This window comes from Callorhinus ursinus, unplaced genomic scaffold (assembly GCF_003265705.2).
Source record: "Callorhinus ursinus isolate GAN/ISIS: 27379988/994484 unplaced genomic scaffold, GSC_fseal_2.0 scaffold15, whole genome shotgun sequence".
Classification (NCBI taxonomy): domain Eukaryota; kingdom Metazoa; phylum Chordata; class Mammalia; order Carnivora; family Otariidae; genus Callorhinus; species Callorhinus ursinus.
The window spans coordinates 40,698,108-40,721,542 of NW_027397077.1; the positions used below are offsets into that span (position 1 = coordinate 40,698,108).

The window sequence follows — 23,435 nt, forward strand, 5'->3', positions numbered from 1 at the left end:
CTGGTGAACTCCTATTCATCCTTCAAAACCCAAGTCCAATATAACCTCATTTGTGAATTACCCCTAGCTCCTGCAGGATGAGGGAGTAGTCCCTCCTCTGAGCTCTATGCTCCCATCATTAACTCACCACAACACTTACCACTCTGTGTTGTGATTCCTGCTAGGGTCTGTCTCCCCTACTTGATGATGAGCCCCTTGAGGGCAGAGACCTTGTTGGATTCCTGTAACACCTCCACCCCCAGTGCCCAACACAGCGCCATCTGGGTGCATCACAGGCATGAAAAGTGCAGAATTTATGTTTGATTGAATCAATTCACTTTGCCTGCTAAGTTGCTCACAGAGCAGACCCTTCATGCTGGGTGACTAAGTAGAGCGGGTCACAGTTACCTGGGATTTATAAGCTGTTTATGGCTTCCCTTTAAACTCAGCGGCTTCTCAGCTGGCACAGATAGGGACAGGAGTCAGCCTGTCCCTGAGGCAATTCAGCCTCCCTCTGAAGAGGTTTATCGGGTTCTTTCAGACACATCTGCTTCCTGCAGGTGTCTCTGTTATCTGGGCCCCTTCATGCCCACACCAGAGCCTCCAGCAGCTACGAAGAGGTGGCTGGATTGCATTTAGACCCAGGCCTCGGAGGGAGGAGGTGCTGTCCGCCTGCCCGTGTCATCGACCTTCAGCACACAGCCCCCTGCCTCGTACATACTTCGCCCTCTTGTCTCCTGTGGGGGTCAGGTTCATGTCCTCCCCAGACCGTGACCTCTGGGTGCCGTCCTCCTTTCCTTCTGGGTCCAGCTCCTCGCCCCTGGGGGCCTATACATTTGGTCCATTCCCCAGCCTAGTCTATGAGCGCATCCCTCCTCAAGAGGGTGCCAAGGCCATGGGCTTTGGAAACAGACCTGGTTTCAAATCCCAGGTCCCTTATTTCCCACCTAGGTGCCCGAAATGGATGATACTGGTGATCTACCATATCTCCTTTACACTTTCTGTGCGGCCTCCCGCCATCTCACTGCGCTTCTTCTCCAAAGGCGCGCACCGGGACCCTCCCTAGACCTGTTACTTTCTTTTTCTTTTTTAATAGCCTTAAGACTCAATTCACATACCATATGACTCATCCATTTAACGTGCACGGTTCAGTGCTTCTCAGTATGTTTACAGAGATGCACAACCATCACCATGATCTAATTTTAAAACATTCTTATCACCCTGCAAAAAAGCCCCTACCCATTATAGCTACTCCCCATTTCCTCCCTCACCCTAGCTCACCCTCTGGCCTCTGGCAACCGCTAATCCACTTTCTGTCTCTATGGATTTGCCCATTCTGGACATTTCCTACAAATGGAGTCCTATAATATGTGGTCTTTGGTGGTATCTGGCTTCTTTCACTTTCACTTTTTCACTGAGCTTGATGTTTTCAGGGTTTATTCATGTTGTGGCATATGTCAGAATTTCATTCCTTGTGGCCGAGTAATATTCCATTGTATGGATGCACTACATTTTGTGTATCTCTTCATCAGTGGTTGGACATTTGGGTTGTTTCCTCATTTGGACTCGAATGAATAATGCTGCTGTGAACAAGTTTTTTTGTGTGAATAGGTTTTTATTTCTCTTGGGAATATATATATATATATATTACGAGATGTTCTCTTGGGAAATATATATGTGTATATATTGCATACATATGTATACACTTAGGAGTGGAATTTGTGTCATATGTATCTGTGTTTAATTTTTTGAAGGATTGCCTATTTTTCAAAGAGGCTGCACTATTTTACAGTCTCATCAAAATGTATGAAGATCCAAATTTCTCCACATCCTCGACAGCACCTATTTACCTTTTTGATTTTAGCCTTGCTAGTGTGCGTGTAGTGATATTTCATTGTGGTTTTGATCTGCGTTTCCCTGACGGCTAATGATGTTGAGCATTTTTTCATGTCCTTATTGACCATTCATAGATCTTTGGAAAAAGATCTCCATTCAGAGTCTTTGCTCATTTTTTAATTGGGTTATTTGCCTTTTTATTGTTGGAGTTCTTTATATTTTCTGGATTATTATTTCCTTATCAGATATATGAGGCCTCCTTTTCCTCATCTGTAACTGGCTGTTTCCTAAAATGTGATACAAAGTATATAAAGTGCCTGTAAATCCTGGGTAGCTGTTAGCTGGTATCATTAATAGAACATTCTTTAACTTTTTAATACTTATTTCTTTATGTAATCTCTACACCCACGTGGGACTTGAACTAATTAATGACCTTGAGATCAAGAGTCCCATGCTCCTCCAACCGAGCCAACCAGGCACCCCAGTAGAACATTCTTTTCATTCACAAGGCCAGACAAGCCCCCTCATATTATCCAATCTGTCCCACCCTTCTACCTACCCATTTCACATATGAAGCAACTCAGGCCAGAGAAGGAAAGTGACTTCCTGCTCTTGGCTTCAGAAATGGTCTAAAGCAGATCTGCAGTGGAGCCCAGCTGTGCGACCTCGGGCAGATCATTCCTCTCTGTGCACCTCAGTGTTTTCATCTGTAAAATGGGGGTGAGGGAGGGAGTTAGAGTTAGCCTGCACTGAGCAACTCCTACGCAGCAAACACGGTCTGAAATGCTTCCATGAACCTCATCTTGTTCAGCCTTCCCAACTTCCCAAAGTCGTAGGTGTTCCTACCTGCCCATTTCCCAGATGTAGAAACTGATACTCAGAGAGGTGAAGTCCCTTGCCTGAGGGCCCCTGTCTGGGAAGTGACAGCATCGATTTTCCCACCTCAATGGCTCTCCTCTCTTTGGCTGCCACACTATGACCCCTGGGACTCCATCTCCTGGATCACCCGAGGAAAGCACTTTTTCCTTTTTCTCTTTTCTGTTGTTTATTGTGATTATATCAGAAACTTTCTAATTGCCACAAAGGAAACCTGAAGAAAAAGCACTGGTCATATCTGATGTTTTCATTACCTCTTAGACTTGCAGGATTTTGAATGCAGTCTAGGCCCAGCCAAGTACCATCTTATTGAAGTGGTGGCCTGGGGAGACTAGAAGTTCACCATCCCTAGGGCCAACGCTGGACTAGACTGGGCTGGGTTTGGGAAGCAAGATCCTTTGGGCCTCTCCTTCTAGAAGTCAGGCATCTGAGTGCTCACTGGGTGCGGGAGGGGGTTCTCTTGGGCAGAGGGCCTCCGATTCTAAAGCAGTGGTTCTCAGCCCAGAGTGGTTTTGCCCCCAGTGGGCATTGTTCTGAGATATTTTTGGTTGTGGTGACTTGGGGAGGGTTGGGAGAGTGGGTGCTACTGGCATCTAGTGGGTAGAGGCCAGGGATGCTGCTGAACATCCTACAATGCCCAGGGCAGCCCCCTAAGCAAAGAATTCCCGTGCCTCAAAGCGTCAGTAGTGCAGAGACAAATTCTGTCCTAGGCAGATACAGCCGCAGGATTGGTCCTGCTCTTCTCAGGGGCCCATGAGGGCCAAGGGCATGTGTCTGTGTGCACGCGGGTGACTCTACTGCCCAGGAGAATCTTCGTTGTTACCTGCACATTCTTGTCCTCTCCTGCCCCCCTTCTTCTGTTCTAGGCTGGACATCAAAAATAAGCTTGAGATGAAACCAGGCAGCGGGAGAGCTTGCTTTGTCGTTTGATCCTGTTCCCCAGGCTGGTCCCTGCCACTCAGAGAGGCAGATGATGAAATGGTTTCCTCGTTTCTTGAAGCCTGGCCCCTCTTGAGGGCAGGCACCGTGTCTCACTCTCTGTTCTGTTTCCATTGCCCAGCGCAGTAAATGTACATAGCTGGTTCTCGGGCAGGACTTGCTGAATGAAAACAGTTGGTCTGAGAAGATGCCTTCTGTTGGTATAAGAGCTGCCCCAGTCTTGGCGATGGCCAGCCTCCCACCCCCCCATTTCCACTTCCAAACCCTATGGTAATATAATGAAAGCAACTAGTTGTGTAAAATTTATTATATCTGACAGGCACGATTCTAAGACCTTTTACATATGTGAACTCTGTTGATCCTCACGCAACCTATGAGATAGATATTACTGTTGCCCCCGTTTTATGGATGAAGAAACTGAGACACAAAGAGGTTCAGGAACTTGTTTGTAGTCACACAACTCGGAAGTAGCAAAGGTAGAATCTGAACACAGGCGGTCTAGCTCCACGCTCTTTATCATGGAATGTTTTGCTCCTCTTAAAAACTGCCAGTGAGGCACAGCCTGCCGTCCCCACCTCATGTCTCTGGGGCCAGCTTTCTCCCAGACAGACACAAGAAGTTTCCAGAGCTCTAAGCTTGTTCTACAGGTTGGGCGTTATTAACGGAAGTGGAGGAAGCACTTTCCTAACATACCCAGATAATGTTTTTCAAGCACAAGGGAAAGAATGTGGTAGGATAAATGGGCATGGGGTTTATCCCTGGGGTTTCTGGCTTTATTTTTCCATTGGATTTAGTTTTTCTTAAAATGAATAGTGCTCCTAAGAACAAACTGCCAATAGCTGTGCATTGGCTAGCAGTCCCCAAATACACACCCTCCAATAAACACCTGGGGGACTGGGAGAAAACTCAAGTGCGTCTGGGTACTAGCACTATAAATTCAGATTCAGAAGGTCTGGGATGAGGCTTAGGAATGGGTATTTCTAACAAGGTTCCTGGGAAATTCTAAAGTACGGCATAACAGTGGGGCTCGGGAACATGACTTTTCAGTCACTGAGGAATAGATCAGCTCCCACTCATTGATGATGAAAGCATCATTCAAGTTCTGTCTCATAATTGCCTCCTCTGGGAAGCCTCCCCTGATTCATAGTAGCTAATTGCTCCTTCCCTCAGGTCCCACAGCATTTGATATACCCATTACACTTGACATTACAGAGTAGTTATTTGTTTATTTGACTCCTTTGAGTGAGAAAGGTCTTAGCCTCTGCACACCCCACCCTGATTCCAGTGCTGAATATGAAGTTGGTGCTGAATGAATGTTTATTGAACAAATAGATGACTAAGCGGACAGGCCGCTTTGGCCTCTGTCCAGAACATCTCGTGGTCTCGCCTATAGACTGAAAAGACCTGTGTTTTCACTTTGTGCCTTTCTTTCGTCTTGACTTTGGGCTACTCATGCGCTCCAAATGAGTCTTAGTTTGTTCATCTGGAAAATGGGAATAATATTAATGCATTGCTCTTGGGGGAGCTCAGATGATACAGGAAACAGTGTGATGATGGTTTGTAAACCTAAGGGGCCATGCTGGTGTGGGGTGAAGGAGGAGGAGGAGGAGGTGGTTCCTGTTCTGGAAATGTGGGCATTCTGAGAGATGCTGTTTAGAGTAACTTCTGGACTCTGAGCCTGGCTTCCCCTGGGCTCACAGCACTCAGGGAGGGCAGATGGGGGTTCCAGATATGAGCATGTGTGGCTTCCAAAGAATGGCATCACTGGGTCATTTGGTGTTGTGCGGAAGCCTTGACCTCCAACCACCTTTCCAGTTTTCCTGCTCTTTCTGCCCACCTTACGGGGCTCCGAAGGTGTTCCCGGACCCCTCGGGAGTAGGATTGGGCTTTACATTAAGTATTTTTAGCTCTGCAGCTCTAAGGTCAGATTTAGCATTCCAATGGTCAGGCCCTTTCATCTTCCAAGGAACTTGCCTTTGGGAATTCTATATCCTTGGGGCATGCACGGCCTGAACTTCAGATGTGTTAACCAGCTGTCAGGAAGCTGCCCAGGTTGGCCCTGTGCCGTGATGGACATTATTTGCCTAAGAACAAGGGACAGCAGCTCTGCCCTGATACCACTCACTGCCTCTAAGTGAACAAAGGGGGAAGAAGCTGATTCTCATGCCTGGTTTGTCTCCCTGTTTTGGAGGATCGGGATCTGGGGCCTCTCTGATCCTCCACCCCCAGGGTCAGGAGAGCATCACCACCAGTTATGGGAGATAAAGTAGCACAGACTGGGAGACCTGGTTCTAGCCTCACCTGCACCAAAAGTGTGCAGGTTAATGTGCTCATGGATGAAAGTGCCTGGTTCCAGAACAGACAGGCAGCCAGACACAAAGAACAGAAGAGTCTGGAAATAGACGTATGAGAATTTAGTGTGTATTAAAGGTGGCATTGCGAATCACTGGAGAAGAGATGGATCACTCAGTAAATGGTATTGGAACAATTGGAGAGCTACCTGGAAAATATAAAGTTGGACCTCAACTCACTCATTTCACCAGAATTAGTTCCAGGTTGATCAAAAACTTAAAAAAAAAAAAGACAAAATACAACTACTTGAAGAAGATAAGAGATTTTTAAAACAGTCTCAAAGTGAGTGGAGATGGACTTTCTATAAGTATAATGTACAATCAAAAATGCACCAAAAATGTTTGATAAATTCTAAGACCTAAAACATGTAAATGTCTTCATTACAATGTGATAAACAAAGTCAAGACAAATAAGTCACCTGGGAAGAAATAGTTATAAACATATATCTCACACATGAGCTAATTTTCTTAATATATAAAGAGTCCCTACAACCAATAAAAAAAAGATCAACCCCATAGAAAAAAATAGTCAAAGAACATGAACAGAAAAGGGGATACAAATGGCACTTAATTATGTAAAACGATGTTCAACCTCCCTTATTATAAGAAGTATGAACTAAACTACAATCATATCACTTTAACTTATCAGACTGGAAAGGATTTAAAAGTTGGACAAGACATCCTGTTGTCAAGGTTGTGCAGAGACAGAGTCCCTGAGAAATTGCCAGTGGCACACTAATGGTACAGCCCATGGAGAGCACTTTAGATCTTACAGAATTTTAAACGCACAAATCCTTTGACCCAGCACTTCCACTTCTAGAAGTCCATCCTACAAACAGACTTGCACATGTGTGAATCAGTGATTTTCTGAAGAGAATCTGAAGTGGCAAAAGCTTGGAAATAACCATAAATATCCACCTCTAGGGTACCAGTTAAATAAATGATCATACAGCCATATATGTCTTACTATGCAACTATGAAGAAGAATGACTCAGTTTATAGAAAATGACATAGAATGCTTATCAAAGGCCATTTGTTTAAAAGAAAGGAAGGAAGGAAGGCAGGAACAAAGAGCTTATGTCAACATTCATGCTTCTGTGCACGTGGTCTGTCCCGGAAGGAGACACAGGATGCTAGGAACAGAGATGCTTCTGGGAATAAGATCTCAGTGGCTGGGGGATAGGGCTAGGGTTTTTTACTCTATTTTTTCTTTTTTTTTAATTGAAATATAATTAACATACAGCATTATAAGTTTCAGATGTACAATATAATGATTCAACAACTCTATACATTTCTCAGTGTTTATCAAGATAAGTGTACTCTTAATCCCCATCACCTGTTTCACCCACTGCCCCTCTGGCAACCAGCAGTTTGTTCTATTTGTCTGGGTTTGGGTTTTTTTTTTTTTTTGTCTCTTTTTTCTTTGTTTCTTAAATTCCACATATGAATGAAATCGTATGGTATTTGTCCTTCTCTGTCTGAGTCATTTCACTTAACATTATACTCTCTAGGTCTGTCCATTTTGTTGCAAATGACAAGATTTCATTCTTCTTTATGGCTGAGTGATATTCCTGAGTGTGTGTGTGTGTGTGACATCTTCTTTATTTGTTCATCTATCAGTGGACACTTGGGTTGCTTCCCTATGTCAGCTATTGAAAATAATGCTGCAATAAACAGGGGCACATATATCCCTTCGAATTAGTGATTTTGTTTTCTTTGTGTGAATACCCAGTAGTGGAATTACTGGATTGTAAAGTAGCTCTATTTTCAATTTTTTGAGGAGGCTCTATACTGTCTTCCAGAGTGGCTCCACCAATTTGCATTCCCACCAACAGTGCATGAGGGTTCTTTTTTCACCATATCGTCGCCAACACTTGTTTCTTGTGTTTTTTATTTTAGCCATTCTGACAGTGTGTCAGAGATGTAAAGTCATCCCTCATTGTGGTTTTGATTTGCATTTCTCTGATGATGAGTGGTATTGACATCTTTTCATGTGTCTGTTGGCCATCTGGATGTCTTCTTTGGATTATTTGGTTTTTTGGTATTGAGTTGAGTTGTGTAAGTTCTTTATATATTTCGGACATTAACCTCTTCTCAGAAATATCATTTGTAAATGACTTCTCCCATCCAGTAGGTTGCTTTTTTGTTTTGTTGGTGGTTTCCTTCACTGTGTAGAAACTTTTTATTTTGGTGTAGTCCCTATAGTTTAATTTTGTACTCTATTTTCTTTAGTATCTTTTTTTCCTAACCCTGTGCACAAATGTATTTATCATATATCTAAATAAATAAAAAAACAGAACAATGCAAAAAATGCCTAGCACATAGAAGGTACTCAAAATAGCAGTTTCCTTCCCCCTCACTAAACTTCAGTTTCCCCTTCTGCTAAACTGGAATGCTGAATTCCAGCACTGACGTTCTCTCTGGGCCATTGTGAGGATCCAATGCAAGAGTCAAAAGAGGACATGCTTTGAAAGGGACCTAAAGGTCTACTAATGTAAAGTATCAGTAGTAATAATGATATCACTGTTATTTAAGGTCATTATGGGCACCCCACATGTGGCACCACATAGGACCCAGCTTATCCGTCCTAGTGACTGAAGTTCTCCCTCTCTGGGCCTCAGTTTTTTCATCTGTAAAATAGGCCCATCCAGAGCTTGTGTTGGGTGATTCCTGACCCTGCGGGTCTGCAAGCCTTCCTGCTTATTCTAGCAAGAGCTATTCTGTCTCCTCCCCTCCTCAGTTGACTAGAGGCCACCCCGGATTCTGCAGTTAGCTTTCCATTCACCCTCAGGGTTATACATTTCTAGACCTGCCTTCTTCCCAGACCTCAGGGTAAGGGAAATAGAGGGGACCCAAAGGCTTGGAATAAACCAACCTCAGGGACATTACAGTGAGCCCTGCTTGCCACTGAGGACAAAGATTAAGGTAGCAACAGAATGACCTTAGTAAATTAGAAGTTTTTCATCTCCTATGACATAAACACAGGGAGCTCCTAAGAAACTGGAATAAGCCCATTTGGAAAGTCACCTGAAAATGTGTCCTTAAAGTGTTTTTAGGTGGCAGCATGCAGGTGCCAGGTCTCCACAGCTCCCCTCCCACCCAGTGCCCTTGTTTCCCCTGTCCCTGTTGTCTGTGCCTGGGCTGCTGGTGTAGGCAGTCCTCATGGCCCCTACTTGACCTGTTCCTCTGCTTGGAAGTCAGGTTCATGGCTTAGTCATCTGCACATTCCCAGCCCTTCTGTCAGGCTGCACTCCATGCATGTTGACTTTACAGGTGAGTAAAGGGATGCCCAGGGAAGAGTGGTGTGTTATCCAAAGTCACCCAGTGGCAGGTGGTGGAGCCAGGACCAGAACACACCTGTGAGCCCAGAGGAGAACGGGGTGCTAGGTGATTCCTTCCTGTAGGAAAGAATCTTTCCTGAGCCCCCTTTTTCCATCCAGGCTAAGGGCGGGGGAGGGGATCAGTGGCAGTTCTCTCGAGTAGATGTACTGACATCTTGTGACCCACAGTAGTTTCTGTGAATGTTGGGCAAGAAGGAGGACTTTGCCAGCGATTGGGAAGAAGGGAAAAGTGTGGCAGGAACATTGGTCTACTTTTGCCTTGTTTTGGGTCCATGGGCAAGCCATACTGCCTCCATGCATTGATTTCCATAACGCTGATCCACCCAGCCACCCCCAGGTGACCAAAGGGCCCAGAGGAAGGGCTCGAGAAGCACTGGGAGCAGTGTTGAGAGATGCAAACGTTTCATCACCTTGTCCCGGGCAGTCCTGTCCCCTCTTCTCTTCTTCCTCTTCCAAGTGTGAACTCATGGTCTGGACATGACCTGGGGTTCTTCCTTCAGTCGAAGGGCATTTGCAAACTTCCTCAAAACAACTGCTGTCTATAAAACTGAAATACCTGTGTCAATGATCCACTGTAGGGTGAGAACAGCAAACATCTGCTTAAAGTGAAAAAGAAGAGGGAGAAAACCATTTTTACTTGGAAATTATGATATCATCAGAGAAGCCTTCTTTTTGACCTGGGTCTTAATTTCTCTAATAAGCTTGGCGTGGTGTTGATCATCTCTAACATGCCTGGCATGGTGCTAAGCACTGTAGGAGAGTCAAAAGTGAAAAAAATTGGCTCCGTATCACATAGAGTAATGCTCATCTAATAGAGCATTTCCCAGCCCCTTGCAGCCAATCAGGGCCAGTGACTGGTTCAACCTAGTTGAGTCCAAAGGACTTCCTTGGCACTGTCTTCACCTGTGGTGTTAATAGCAGTATTTCAGAGGATGAAGCCTCTTCATCCTGGTTCCCTGAGTGACCACATGGAGCAGCATCCCCTGCTGATCTGCACTGGCCCCTTAGCATGAGTGAGAAATTAACCTTGGCTTGGTTATACCTCTGAGATTTGGGTGTTGATGTGTTTCTGCAGCATAACCGCTCCTGTGCTGACTAATCCAGTCCCTATCTTACCTCAGTCATAACAGCTGTCATTTATTGAATGCCTTCTCTATGTCTGAGCATGTGCCTTGCTCAACCCCATTTAATCCTCAGAGCAGCCCTGTGAGAGAACTCCTACCATCTCCATTTCCCCGATGAGGAAGCAGAAGCTGAGGGAGTCTTGCCCAGTTGGGGCCATGCAACTAGGAAGTTGCAGAGTCAGGGTTCTACCTCAGGTCCATCTGACTTCGAGGCTAGTGTTTTCCTCTTAAAGTAGTTTCAAGATCAAGGGAGCTTAGACAAGAGAATCTATTGTGTGAGGTGAAGGTTGGCGACTAGGGAGGCAGGACAAAGAGGAAGTAAGTCTGTAGTTCAGGATGCGAAGGAACATCCAGGCTCAAGATCCCAAATTAGAATGCTAATATTATGGAGAGACAAAAATGCAACTTTAAATATTACTTTGGTAATGACCACCCCTTGATGTTGCCCGTAAAGCGGCCATTAACAGCCAACACATAGCTGCCGTTTCCTCCCACCAGCAAGAAGAATCCCTAATGTGAGCCGTTGGCTGTTTCACAAATATGTTAACCCAGAAACCAGACTAAGTCTGGTTTCCTTAAGAAAGGACCTCCTCTTACCCTTGTGGTTAAGAAGGGTGAAGCCCAGAGATGGGAAGCCCCTATTTCAGATCACACAGTGCGTTCTTGGTGGCTGTCCTCACTGTGCCTCAAACATTTGGCCTGAGCGTTTGCAGAAGTGCACAGAAGAAAATGCATGTGTGTTCTGCCTTGCCTCTGCTATAAAACCCTACATGTTTCCTGAAGGCCGGAGTAGCATTGGACTTACCCACTTGTCTCTGTCCCTTCGCACATACATTGGCCAAAAACTAAGTATTTGTTTTTGGGGATCTTTTCTGATCTTCACAGAAACCCTTTGAGCAAGCAGGGCAGATTTTTGTCTCCATTGTACAGATGCCAGAAAGGTCTCAGTGAGGTGGAGTGTTTTATCCAAGGTCACATGGCACATGGGTAACTGCAACCCGATTCTTTACTCTCAGATAAACCTGCTATCCTTCTGGATCCAGGGGACACCCTTAAGCTCATGTTGTAGACCAACCCAATGATTAAGGGCTTGGCTCTTCTTTCATAACCCAGCTACTCAGTCCTCCTGTGACTCACTTTCTTTATCTGTAAAGTTAGGAGGATAATAGTAACTAACTCAAGAAGAATTAAGTAAATAAACACACACAAAGCTCTTAGAATCGTGCTTGGGACATAGTTAGTGCTCCATGGGTATTAGCCAGGACTCTAACGAGATGCTTGGCATCAGTGGGTGGATAGTTTGGCAGTCCTCAAAGGACATTAGTGGTCCATGACATGTAACAATTTGTTGTTTTGCTGAGACAAAAGTTAACCACTCACAGGGAATGATATGGTTATGATCATCTTACAAGATGCACACACTATTTTTTTGTGAAAAATGACCACTGAGGGAGTGAGAATAGCGTAAATCCAGGTAACTGGGGGAGACACAGGCAGGAAGCATGTGCCTCTAGAATGGCTGTGTGTAGGCAGAGAGCAGGAGCCTTTCTGGAGCAAAACAGGAGGTCTCTGGGAAACCCTTATGGATGTTGGTAGAAGGGTGTCATCCAGATGTCGTTTAGCCAGGGGCTGTGGAACACAGGGCCTGCCTTGCGAGTCCCAAGGAGGAATGTAAGTGCCCAGAGGACACAGAACAATGTATCAGTCTCCAACTGTGGCTCCAGAAACCCACCTGGACACCGAGTGAGTGACCAGACGAGACTGAAAGGCCCCTTCCCTGGTCCTCACTCAAGCCCCAAGGCTTACCACCCCAGTAGTTGGAAGAGACCCAGCCATCCCACGCTGTCCCAAAGCCAAGAAGCCCCAGGCTGCTCACTCCAGACCTCCTGAGGACAAGGCGGTGGGCCTGCTATGTGGCAGGAAGAGCTGGTTCTGAAGTTTGTTCAGTTGATACTGGGTTGTCCAAGCACAAATGCGAATAGATAATGTGGCATAAATTAGTGCATTGGGGTAAATACCGTGCCCCAAGTAAGGCATTGGTGAGGTGTTTGTAGGAAGGACGCTTGTTCTCCCTAGAGGTGAGAGAGAATGATCTGTTGTTCAGGGTGGGTCGGTGCCATCAGAGAATCTGGGGCCTGGGGGCAAACAGACCTACATCCAGATCCCAACGGTGGCGCTGTATCGTACTCTGCATTTGGGCAAGCCATCCCATTTCCCCAAGCCTGTTTTTTCAGCTGTAAACTAGGAATGCTGATTCCTACCCCTGCTTGTTGTAAGGGTTATCAATGCTCTAGGCACTTGCTCAGTGGTGACCATCACGCCAGGGCTCCTACTCTGTGCCCGATGCCTCCCCACACTTCGTCCCATTGTTCTGCGGATGTCACAACTTTTGGTACACCGATGCGCTATTATTTACTTAATAACTTTCTAAGTCAGCTCATTTTTTCGCTTAAGCCTCATCCTGAGCATGAAGTGATGGGTTTGATATGCTTTTTTTTCCTAACATGCCTTAAAATATACGCATACCCATTAAAACAACAATTTTCTTTGTGTGAGACCGAAGAAGGAAGAAAAAGAAAAAAAAGAGTGTGCTAAGCAACATTGATATGCACACCACACTTGGGGATGCCCAAATGTCTGAATTTAATCCCCAAGCCGCTCTATCAAGAGGAGAACACTTTTCGAGATAAAGAAATGGATTTCCCACTCCACAGCACTCATCCAGTCAGCACCTTCGAGGGGTCAGTTCGACATTCCTTCCAGACATTTTCTTTTTAAGAGGAATCTTTCAGATCCTCGATCTTCTTCTTACCAGTAGCCAAAAAGAGCAAAACATCGTAGGGAGTGCTCCTTGGACCACGCAGGTTTCTGCAAGGTTGTTTTCCTTTTGAAAAGATTCATATTCATCTCAGTCCCTTGTAAATCAAACCCAAACCTCCAACGTGAGGAGGAAACATAAACAACTCTGGAGCTGACCGGAGGTGCCAGCAGTGAACCTTCAAAGCCAATTTGTGCTTCCAGCCAGACCATATTTAGGCATATCTGCCATATGATTCCTTGACAACCTCCCCCCCCACCCCCAGCATCCCTCCCCCTCCCGGGGTTGACCAGAAATCCGCCCCCCCCCCCGACAGAAGGCATGGGGTGACCTCACGGGGCCCTGTTAGAGCTCAGGAATCTATAGGCATTCATCAGAACCAAGCAACTTTCACGATGGCATGGCTTCAGTGATGGGGCATCTGGAGACTCCAGTCCTGGGGTATTGCCACTTGCCTTCACAGTGCTGTCCCTCGTGTGAATGCCTCAGTTCAGGTGTGCTGCAGAATTCTCTAGAACTCTCTGGGCTGCGAGAGACAGAAGCCACCTCAACCAAAGGACTCCTCATAAGGATACAGAGGCATCCCAAGGAAATCAGGGCAGGACTGCAAAGGAGGCTCAGGAAGGGCCCAGTGTCACAGAGCTCCCCTCCCCCTCCCCTGCAAGCCCTCTCTGTCCCAGTTATGTCCTGTGTGTCTCATTCATGCCCTCTTCTGAGCAGATCATCTGTCCCTGCTTCCAGCATTCTTGGGGCAGAAAGTGGCCATCCACAGTTGTAGAGTTTTATGCCACTCAGGGAGAGACTGAAATGCCCTCCCAGGCCCAGTTCCACACTCCCAGTGAAAGGGCTATACAGTCTGGCCCACCAGTCCATTTTCCTCCCTGTAACCAGGTTAGTGATCTTTTTTTTAAAGATTTATTTATTTATTTTAGAGAGAGTGTGTGTGTGTGTAGGGGCAGAGGGAAAGTGAGAATCTCAAGCAGAATTCCCCCTGAGCACATAGCTAGACTCAGGGCTCCATCCCAGGACCCTGGGATCATGACCTGAGTCAGACGCTTTATCAACTGAGCCTCCCAGGCACCGCATCTCAGTGATCTTTTCAAAACGTGATCTGGTTATAGTCCTCCTTATGTGTCTGTATTATGACTTTTGGATTTTTATTTGTCTACCCCCATTTAACTGCTCACTTCATCAGGATCGGGATAGGTCCGTTTATTCTCCTAGCACATAGCCAGTGCTCCTCAATAACAGCAGTGTTCATGCTGGAGCCTTTAACTGAGTCATCCCTCAGAGCCCTTCAGAGCAGCCAAGTTTCAAAGCCATAAAATATTTGAGCTGCTGCCGTTTGGGAAACCATGCATGATGCTGTCACAGGAAATTATATTCCAGATCATAAGAAGCCATTTGGCTACTCAAATTGTGGTCCATGGACCAGCAACAACAGCATTGCCTGGGAGCTTGTTAAAAATGCAGAATCTCAGGCCCAACCCCAGGGAATCTGTATTTTAACAAGTAGATTCATGTGCACATTAAAGTTTGAGGAGCGCTGGGTTAGAACTCCTTTTCTATGTTCCTATAACCTCCCTTGATTTCTTTCCATTATAAGTGCTTCTTTAGTGTTGGACATCTTTTCTAGACTGTGAGCCTCGTGAGGGTGGGGACCCTGGCTGCTTTCCTCAGATCTTTAACTTCGGTGCCTGGGACTTCGCCCATCATAGATAGGCAAGGATGGGTTTTTTTCCCCTCCTGAAATTATCGCCCAGAATAGGGCCCATCCAACATCTTTCATATTATAGACTGCTCTATAAATTACTTTGTTTTGAACAAAAGGTACTGTCTGGGAAAGGCATATTAATGTGAAAATGACCTCAAAGCTAGCTAGATTGGACGTTTGCGGAGGTCACTCAACGGAGTCAATGAACAATGGGTAAAGAAACGCAACCCAATTTAGTCATCATTTCTGAAAAGGATGACTTCACAATTGTAATTGCTAGACAGCACCGTACATGCCTTTTGAAGATCATCTTTAAATATATTACAGTGTGTAGTTATGTCGTAGGGTCATGACATACAACCACAGAATCATTTAAAAAAAAACAACAACAAACAGTTCGTCCAAGACTTCCCCCCCGGCTGCACACTGTGGATGATGCTACCGCGTTCGCCTTCAGGAGCTGAGGAAAGGCCACATCTGGCAGGTCGTGGGAAGGTCCCTGCCCTGCCTTTTGCCAGCTGGTGATGGCAGGTGATCCATTTTACTTCCTCACCTGGGAAATGGGGATACTGCTCTCCAACTCTGCTTGTCTTTCGGCCTCATGTATTCCACTCACTAGTGGAGGGCTGGGTTATCCAGCTCTCTGTGGGGCCCTCACCTCCCTCAGTACCCTCAGTCACGTGCCCCCTGCACCACCTGTAGCCTCCGCTATGTGTAGCACAGGGGACATGGCGACCCTGACTCAGCCTTCCGCAAAGCTGTGAGGTCATAAGGGCTGCGGTGGGTCCTACATGCCCTCACATTTTCTGTTCTTACACACCCGTCCACATGCTTACTCATTGCCCTGCCCTACAAAGTCCCACCCAAATCCGCTTATTTTCTACCCTCCCCACACTTTCCAATTCTCCATGCTCCAGACATTCACTCTCTCTGATCTAATTTCCATTCCTCAGGGCCCTGCTGCCAGGATTTTTAAGAAGGAACTAAATGCCAAGAGCATATGAATGACTGAGAGACCCATCTCTTAGTATTATAATAACTGTTGCAGTGGATTGGACATCTGGTTTTGCCTGGCTTCTGGGTTGGGATGTGCGGCTGGATGGTGGTACCATTCTCTGGGATAGAGAAGAGGAGAGTGGGGACTTCTTGTTGAAATGTCTGACTGAGCTGATGAGGGAGACCCCCTTCCCTGGGCCCACCTCTTACAGCCTTGAGGCCCAAGGCAAGGAAGGGTACAAATAGTCGGGGTGGAGGGGCTTCAGCCATGGGTTTTGTGGGGGAAGATGGGAGTGAAGGCTATTTGGACCCACATTATAAGGGATCTTTATGGAATTCATCCTGGAGGAGATGGGGAGCCAGTGAAGAGTCAGAGAGGACTGGTGCCATGATCTGATTGGCATCTTAGGAAAATCCCTCCAAGAGCAACAGAGAAGGGATCAGAGAGGGCAAGAATGGAGGCAGACAGACCAGTTAGGAGAGAGTCAGAGTATTCCTGCTGGGAGATGTGGGCCACCTGAATGGAGGCAGTGACATCGAAACAATAGGTGAGGGTTAATGTGTAAGAAATTCCCAAGGCAGAAACGGGGTGTCAAGGAAAGAGAATTACTGAAGGTGACTTCCTGCTTTCCAGGCATGTGGCTGATAAGGTCGGGGGGAACCAGTCACTGATGTAGTGCCCCAGAAGGAGGTTTGGAAACGCCAAGTTTGAGGTGCACCTCCAAGAGGAGTTGTCCAGGAAGTATTTAGAGATACTGGTGGGGCTTGGCAGATCTGGGCAGATTTAGGATCAAAAGTTAAGGCAGGGATACAGAAGTCTAGAGCTGCTGTCCAGATGAGAGACAATGGGGGCCCAGCCCAGAAATGGTGACAAAATGACCCAGAGAAGTAGATGGAATTGAGAAGCATTTAGGAGGCAGAATGGGCAGCACTTAGAGATGGCTGGAATACAAGAGGTGAGCTGGAGGGGGAAGTCAGGGGTGGTTCCCAGTTTTCTAGCCACAGCACCTGAGAGGAGAGCAATGCCATCCATGGAACAAGGTGCAGTGTGGGGGAAAGATGATGACTTAGTTTGGGTTCTCCTCAAAGCAGAGCCTGAGGCAAGGATTTGGGTAAGCACTTTGTTAGGGAGGTGTTCCAGGTAGGAGTGGGAAATGAGCCAGGGCAAGGAAGAATGTTGACGGAAGGTGTGTTGGTGCACGGATTACTGCTGTGGGCAGTGCCTCAGCCCGCCTGGGAACCAGGGACAGACTCTGGGTCATGCCTGAGCGTGGTCCCCTGAAGCTGGTTGCATGTCGCTCCTGGGGTGCTAACTCTCCAGCACTTCCATCCTACTCCTCGTTGGGGGTGGAGAGAGAATGTTCTCTGGTGGTGTAGACTGCTGTCTCGGAGTAGACCAAGGTTATATGGGTGGGACACCAGAGGCGTTTGCTACAGCTGATGAGACAGCTGAAATGGGTTGAGTCTCAGGCATATGAGACTTCCAGCTGGAGATGTCCCCAAACCGAAGATGGTGACAGTGCAGTAGCCATCAAGGATTCCTGACACTGTGCCCTAGAAGGGTGGGGGTCTTCATATGTGTTTATTTTATCTTTTGTGTTTTGGGTTTTTTTTAGATTTTATTTATTTTTGCGAGAGAGGGCAGGAGAGAGAGAGAGAGAGAGCGCGCGCGCGCGCGCGCGTAAAGGTGGGGGGGAGGGGCGGAGCAAGATGGTGGAGGAGTAGGAGACCTGGATTTCATCCAGTCTCAGGAATTCAGCTGGATAGGGATCAAACCCTTCTGAACACCTACGAACTCAACAGGAGATCGAGGAAAAGAATAGCAACAACTCTCTGAACAGAAAAGCGACCACTTTCTGGAAGGTAGGACGTGCAGAGAAGTGAATCCAAAGCGATATTCGGGAGGATAGACGCCGGGGGAGGGGGCCTCTGTCGGCCACTTCTGGCAAGTGATAGAGCCGTGGAGCACAAAATCGGACCTTTTAGAAGTCGGCTCCGCTGAGGGACGTCGCTCCAGTGGCTAAGCGGGGGGTGGAACCCTCGCGGGACAGTGTGGCCTCAGGACCCTCGGGGTCACAGAAAGACCGGGGGTGCCTGAGTGTGGCAGAGCTCCCAGGTATCGGAGCGGGGAAGCCGGATGCAGAGATGGAGCCGAGGCTCGGGCTCTCAGCTCGGGGTTGCCATAAACTGTGATCCGCGGCCCAGTCGGGCCACTGCTCCTCCAGCAGGGACCCAACAAGCGGCAGAGCCGGGGAGACTCCCCTTCCTCCCCCGGGAGGAGTGGCGCGGGAGTGCACCGCAGGGATCTGCTGGGTTTGGAGACTCCACACGGGGTCGGGTGCCAGAGATAGAAACGCTCGGTCACAGGCCAGGTGAGCACGGAGTGCGGCCAGAGACCAGGGAGACGGGAGTGATTGACTGCTGTTCTCTGGGGGCGCACTGAGGAGCGGGACCCCGAGTTCTCGGCTCCTCTGGGGCGGAGAGTGGGAGGCCACCATTTTCACTCTCATCCTCCAAAGGGGTACAGAAAGCTTGCAGGGAACAAAAGCTCCCGAGAGCAAACCTGAGCAGACTGCTTAGCCCAGACCGGCAAGGGTGGGGCAATTCCGCCTCCGGCAAAGACATTTGGGAACCACGGCAACAGGCCCCTCCCCCAGAAGATCAGCTCGAACAGCCAGCAAGCCAAGACCAAGTTTACCGATCAATGAGAACGGCAGAACTCCAGCGCGAGGGGAATACTGCACATAGAATTCACGGCTTTTTTTTTTTTTTACCATGATTCATTAGTCTTTCAAAGTTAATTTTTTTAACTTTTGTTTTTAATTTTTCTTTTTCCCTTTTTCAACCAACATCTTATCAATCCCTTTTTTAAAAAAAAACATTTTTATTTTTCGTTTTAGAGTCCTATTTTATCCCTTCATAGTAGTTACTCTTATTTTTGGCAGATATATATAGAAGTTGTTCTCTCTTTAAAATTTTGAGATACAGTTTCTTCTAACATATCAAAATATACCCTAAATCTCTACTGTATGGCTTTGTTCTAGTCTCCTGCCTGATCACATTCTCTCCCCCCCCTTTTTTTCTTTCTTTCTTTCCTTTTTTTAATCCTTTTCTTTCTTTTTTCCAACATCTTCTTATCAATTCCTTTTTTAAAATTTTTTATAATTTCCATCTTTACAGTCATAGTCCATCCCTTCATCGCATCAACCCTTATTTTGTACATATATAAGTCTTTCTTTCTTTAAAATTTTGGGAGGCACTTTTTTCTAACAGACTAAAATACACCCAAAATCTAGTGTGTGGCACTGATCTATGCACCAGCATGATCATATTTGATCATATTCTGTTTTTTTTGTTTTGTTTTGTTCTGTTTTTGTTCTTATCTTTTTCTTCTTTTTTTATTCTCTTTCTTTTTTCTTTCTTTCCCTTTCTTTTTCCCTGGTTTCAGGTCTTTTATGATTTGATTAGAGTATATTTTCTGGGGACGTTGTTAACCTGTTAGCATTTTGTTCTCTCATTCATCTATTCTCCTCTGACAAAATGACAAGACGAAAAAAATCACCTCAACAAAAAGAACAAGAGGTAGTACCGTCTGCCAGGGACCTACTCAGTACGGACATTAGTGCGATGTCAGACCTAGAGTTCAGAATCACGACTTTAAGGATACTAGCTGGGCTTGAAAAAAACATGGAAGTTATTAGAGAAACCCTTTCTAGAGAAATAAAAGAACTAAAATCTAACCAAGTCGAAATCAAAAAGGCTATTAATGAGGTGCAATCAAAAATGGGGGCACTAACTGCTAGGATAAATGAGGCAGAAGAGAGAATCAGCGATATAGAAGACCAAATGATGGAAAATAAAGAAGCTGAGAAAAAGAGAGATAAACAACTACTGGATCATGAGGGCAGAATTCGAGAGAGAAGCGATATGATAAGACGAAACAACATTAGAGTAATTGGGATCCCAGAAAAAGAAGAAAGAGAGAGAGGGGCAGAAGGTATATTTGAGCAAATTATAGCAGAGAACTTCCCTAATGTGGGGAAGGAAACAGGCATCAAAATCCAGGAGGCACAGAGAACCCCTCTCAAAATCAATAAAAATAGGTCAACACCCCGACATCTAATAGTAAAACTTACGAGTCTCAGAGACAAAGAGAAAATCCTGAAAGCAGCTCGGGAGAAGAGATATGTAACCAATAATGGTAGAAACATTAGATTGGCAACAGACCTATCCACAGAGACCTGGCAGGCCAGAAAGGACTGGCATGATATCTTCAGAGCACTAAATGAGAAAAATATGAAGCCAAGAATACTATATCCACCTAGGCTGTCATTGAAAATAGAAGGAGAGATAAAAATCTTCCAGGACAAACAAAAACTAAAGGAATTTGCAAACACGAAACCAGCCCTCCAAGAAATATTGAAAGCGGTCCTCTAAGCAAAGAGAGAGCCTAAAAGCAGCATGGACCAGAAAGGAATACAGACAATATACAGTAACAGTCACTTTACAGGCAATACAATGGCACTAAATTCATATCTTTCAATAGTTACCCTGAATGTAAATGGGCTAAATGCCCCAATCAAAAGACACAGGCTTTCAGATTGTATTAAAAAACAAGAACCATCAATATGCTGTGTGCAAGAGACTCATTTTAGACCCAAAGACACCCCCACATTGAAAGTGAAGGGGTGGAAAACCATTTACCATGCGAATGGACACCAAAAGAAAGCTGGGATGGCAATCCTTATATCAGACAAATTAGATTTTAAAACAAAGACTGTAATAAGAGATGAGGAAGGACACTACATCATACTTAAAGGGTCTATCCAACAAGAATATCCAACAATTGTAAATATCTATGCCCCTAACATGGGAGCAGCCAATTATATAAGGCAATTAATAACAAAAGCAAAGAAACACATTGACAACAATACAATAATAGTGGGGGACTTTAACACCCCCCTGACAGAAATGGACAGATCATCTAAGCAAAAGATCAACAAGGAAATAAAGACTTGAAATGACACACTGGACCAAATGGACTTCACAGACATATTCAGAACATTCCATCCCAAAGCAATGGAATACACATTCTTCTCTAGTGCCCATGGAACATTCTCCAGAATTGATCACATCCTAGGTCACAAATCAAGTCTCAACCGGTACCAAAAGATTGGGATTATTTCCTGCATATTTTCAGACCACAATGCTTTGAAACTAGAACTCAATCACAAGAGGAAAGTCGGAAAGAACTCAAAAAAATGGAGGCTAAAGAGCATCCTACTAAAGAATGAATGGGTCAACGAGGAAATTAAAGGAGAATTAAAAAAATTTATGGAAACCAATGAAAATGAAAACACAACTGTTCAAAATCTTTGTGATACAGCAAAGGCAGTCCTGAGAGGAAAGTATATAGCAATACAAGCCTTTCTCAAGAAACAAGAAAGGTCTCAAATACACAACCTAACCCTACACCTAAAGGAGCTAGAGAAAAATACAGCAAATAAAGCCTAAACCCAGCAGGAGAAGAGAAATAATAAAGATCAGAGCAGAAATCAATGAAATAGAAACCAAAAGAACAGTAGAACAGATCAACGAAACTAGGAGCTGGTTCTTTGAAAGAATTGACAAGATTGATAAACCCCCTGGCCAGACTTATCAAAAAGAAAAGAGAAATGACCCAAATCAACAAAATCATGAATGAAAGAGGAGAGATCACAACCAACACCAAAGAAATACAAACAATTATAAGAACATATTATGAGCAACTCTATGCCAGCAAATTGGATAACCTGGAAGAAATGGGTGCATTCCTAGAGATGTATCAACTACCAAAATTGAACCAGGAAGAAATAGAAAACCTGAACAGACCTATAGCCACTAAGGAAATTGAAGCAGTCATCAAAAATCTCCCAACAAACAAAAGCCCAGGACCAGATGGCTTCCCAGGGGAATTCTACCAAACATTTAAAGAAGAATTAATACCTATTCTCCTGAAACTGTTCCAAAAAATAGAAATGGAAGGAAAACTTCCAAACTCATTTTATGAGGCCACCATTACCTTGATCCCCAAACCAGACAAAGACCCTATCAAAAAGGAGAATTACAGACCAATATCCTTGATGAACATGGATGCAAAAATTCTCACCAAAATACTAGCCAATAGAATCCAACAGTACATTAAAAGCATTATTCACCATGACCAAGTGGGATTTATCCCTGGGCTGCAAGTTTGGTTCAACATCCGCAATCAATCAACGTGATACAATATATTAACAAAAGAAAGAACAAGAATCATATGATCTTCTCAATAGATGCAGAGAAAGCATTTGACAAAGTACAGCATCCTTTCTTGATCAAAACTCTTCAGAGTATAGGGATAGAGGGTACCTACCTCAATATCATAAAAGCCATCTATGAAAAACGTACAGCGAATATCATTCTCCATGGGGAAAAACTGAGAGCTTTCCCCCTAAGGTCAGGAACGCGGCAGGGATGTCCACTATCACCAGTGCTATTCAACATAGTATTAGAAGTCCTAGCCACAGCAATCAGATAACAAAAAGAAATCAAAGGCATCCAAATTGGCAAGGAGGAAGTCAAACTCTCACTCTTTGCAGATGATATGATACTTTATGTGGAAAATCCAAAAGACTCCACCCCAAAACTGCTAGAACTCATATAGGAATTCAGTAAAGTGGCAGGATATAAAATCAGTGCACAGAAATCAGTGGCATTCCTATACACCAACAACAAGACAGAAGAGAGAGAAATTAAGGAGTCGATCCCATTTACAATTGCACCCAAAACCATAAGATACCTAGGAATAAATCTAACCAAAGAGGCAAAGAATCTGTACTCAGAAAACTATAAAATACTCATGAAAGAAACTGAGGAAGACACAAAGAAATGGAAAAATGTTCCATGCTCATGGATTGGAAGAACAAACATTGTGAAGACATCAGTGCTACCTAGAGCAATCTACACATTCAATGCAATCCCCATCAAAATACCATCCACTTTTTTCAAAGAAATGGAACAAATAATCCTAAAATTTGTATGGAACCAGAAGAGACCCCGAATAGCCAGAGGAATGTTGAAAAAGAAAAGCCAAACTGGTGGCATCACAATTCCGGACTTCCAGCTCTGTTGCAAAGCTGTCATCATCAAGACAGTATGGTACTGGCTCAAAAACAAACACATAGATCAGTGGAACAGAATCAAGAGCCCAGAAATGGACCCTCAACTCTATGGTCAACTCATCTTTGACAAAGCAGGAAAGAATGTCCAATGGAAAAAAGACAGTCTCTTCAACAAATGGTGTTGGGAAAATTGGACAGCCACACGCAGAAGAATGAAACTGGACCATTTCCTTTCACCACACACAAAAATAGACTCCAAATGGTTGAAAGACCTAAACGTGAGACAGGAGTCCATCAAAATCCTAAAGGAGAACACAGG

At 45.1% G+C, this 23,435-nt stretch overlaps 1 protein-coding gene and 1 long non-coding RNA gene across 3 annotated transcripts in view; one reads left to right on the forward strand and one right to left on the reverse strand.

Annotated features, from left to right (window-relative positions):
* The window catches only part of HRH1 (histamine receptor H1), an 80,636-nt gene that overhangs the window by 21,405 nt on the left and 35,796 nt on the right, over nt 1-23,435 (forward strand). Inside the window, exon 1 of one of the 2 annotated variants that reach the window (XM_073901652.1) lies at nt 15,318-15,509. The exons of the other annotated variant lie outside the window; for it this stretch is intronic. The gene's annotated coding sequence lies outside the window, so the exon portion shown is untranslated. Of the gene's footprint in view, nt 1-15,317; nt 15,510-23,435 lie in introns of those variants that run through there. 2 annotated transcript variants of the gene reach the window in all.
* On the reverse strand, nt 9,480-15,646 carry LOC141374218 (uncharacterized). The gene is made up of 4 exons (XR_012380955.1): nt 15,532-15,646; nt 13,720-13,790; nt 11,252-11,592; nt 9,480-9,918 (listed from the first exon to the last, which is right to left on the reverse strand). It is a non-coding gene; the product is annotated as an uncharacterized lncRNA (long non-coding RNA).